Source organism: Hipposideros armiger, unplaced genomic scaffold (assembly GCF_001890085.2).
Source record: "Hipposideros armiger isolate ML-2016 unplaced genomic scaffold, ASM189008v1 scaffold_13, whole genome shotgun sequence".
NCBI classification, from domain to species: domain Eukaryota; kingdom Metazoa; phylum Chordata; class Mammalia; order Chiroptera; family Hipposideridae; genus Hipposideros; species Hipposideros armiger.
In genome coordinates, this window is record NW_017731363.1 from 2647305 (window position 1) to 2649872 (window position 2568).

Here is a 2568-nt window from a genome sequence, read left to right on the forward strand (position 1 = left end):
TTTTTGGAAAAATTGCTGACATTCTAGAACTAAACTGAATTGTATTAATATTCCACTTTTATGGTTCTATGACAAACAAAACAATTATGAGCAAAAAAAAACCCCAAATAAAACAGGGAGAGGCTTATAAAACTAAATATGAAACTCAGCTCTAACAGCTAAGTGAATAAAAGAATTAAAATACTTTAAAAATCATGAGTGGATGATAAAGTATAAAGAAACTGAAACATTACAGACTATTTAAAAGCTGGAATTGCTGACTATTCAGAAACTACACAGATGGATCAAGAGTGGTGAACAGCCAAGAAGGATTATAGATGAATCTGCATTGTTTTAGCTGCTCTCCATGCCACCCGTCTCCAAGAAAAGCCTGATACTCAAATATTGAACCAGGCTAATGCTGGCAGCAGATTCAATGATATTAACCTGCTTATCACTAGATCCTTCTATTGGATTTGTAATTTTGATCTGTGTCCCAGACATCTGGTAGATCTTATTGATTTTGGCACCCTCATGCCCAATTGTGCCGCCAATTAAAATGCTTGGAATGGTGATTCATGAATAGTTTTAGTGGATGCATCCAAACCTGCCCAATAGCCTTTTTAAATTTATTTTATTTTTTTATTATGAAATACACATTTTTTAGAATTAGTTTCAGCTGTACAACACAGTGCAATAGTTATACTTTTTATCCCTCGAAGTGACAACCCCCTCCCCCAATCCACCGCCCCATTTCCCACCAATATCATACATATCTATTACAAATCCCTTGACTCCACTCCCACACTATACTCCACGTCCCATGACTATATATATATTCAACTATAGTTGACATACAATATTATACAACATCAGCTTCAGGTGTACAGTGCAGTGATCAAGCCTCTTCCTCATCCATGATGCAAGACATGTGACCACCTGACACCCTACAAAATATTCACAACATTATCAATTACATTCCTTGAATTGTCCCCCATGTCCCCATGGCAACACTGCAGCTGCGTATTTATGCTGTCCAGCCCCCTCCTTCTCTCCCTCATCCCCACCACCCCCAACCAACAGCCATCAGTTGTTCCTCTATATCTCTGAGACCACTTCTGTTTACTTTCCTCGTTCATTCAGTTTTTTAGACTCCACATATAAGTGAAATCATATGGTATTTGTCTTTCTCTGACTGACTTATTTCACTTAACATAATAGTCTCTAAGTCCATCCATATCGTCCCAAATGTTACAATTTCATTCTAGTTTATAGCGGAGTAATACTCCATTGTGTAAATGTACCACAGTTTCTTAATCCAGTCGTCTACCAATGGGCAATTCAGTTGTTTCCAAGTCTTGGCTCCAATCGCCTTTTACTTCATTGAATTTCAATGTCACTGGACCCAGGGCTGCCATGCATCATAGAAAAACAAGACTTTTACATTACCCACAGGGGCAGCTTGGCCAAATGTGGCTATGGAATGACATGCTGTCATTGAATGGTGTAGGTCTCCAGAGGGAGTCTCTTCAGGTCAGTGCTTAGGTACATGTATGAGGTGCTACGGGGAAAACTCAGACATTGCTGCCTGTTCTGTACCTGTCCTGACCACCTGCAAAGATGACCAGAGAGCTGGATGGCTTTCAGGTCAGGGTGACTCCAACATGACCAGACAGGTCTGTTTGACACACTCAGTGATGGATTTCTCATGCCAGCAGTTGTAATGGCCTGCTCGATTGAATTGGGAAGCAGATTCCCTGCCACCTGGACCTGAGCCCCTGTACTCTCTTGTCATATATCCTTGATCTTGAAACCACTTTTCCCAATGAAAGAACTACACTGATAGCAGGGACCACCAGTCTCAGGGTGACCAGGGTCTACTGGTAGCTGTGCTATTATGCTGATGTCCTTTTCTATAGTAGTTTGTCAATATTCATAAGAAAGGCTTTAAAGATGGCATTAGTGGGTCCAGCCGAAGTGGTAATTCTCTTAGCACAAATCCCTTCTGAGATGTTGATAATGCACACCTCTTTCCCCACACATCATCTTAACTGATCCTCCTTTCTTTCTGATGATACTACCAACTCCCTTTCCATGCATAAGGAGCTGGATGGTGAAGACATTTAATCCACCTTCAGTCATGCCCTCCATCCTCCTGCAGGGCCCTTGTCCCTCCCTGCCAGTTCCTATTGTTCTTCCTCTGGCCGTCAGCCATTGCCCTTCTCATACACTCCTCTTTTCTTCTTGAGCCTGCAGTTTTTGATTTTCACCACTACCAGTGACCAAAGACTTGACCATTCAAAATCGAGCTCCCTAGACATGGAGACAGATGTGATTAGAGGAGACACACAAAGCACTAAGCATGGGAAAACAATTGATACATTTGATTACATTTAAATGAAGAATTTTGTTGAACAAAAGGCCCCATTAAGAAAGAGAAAAAAGCAAGCCATAGAGGAGAGAAGACGTTTGTAACTCCTATACACAACAAAAGACTTTTATCTAGAATAAAGAACTCCTATAAATTAAGAAAGAAATAGAAAACAGAGTAATCAGCAAAAAGCTTGAACATAAGCTGTACAGAAGAGG

At 40.6% G+C, this 2568-nt stretch overlaps 1 pseudogene; it reads right to left on the reverse strand.

Annotated features, from left to right (window-relative positions):
• Window positions 1-333: 333 nt before the first annotated feature.
• Window positions 334-2130, reverse strand: LOC109395332 (poly(rC)-binding protein 2-like; annotated as a pseudogene).
• Between the last annotated feature and the right edge of the window lie 438 nt (window positions 2131-2568).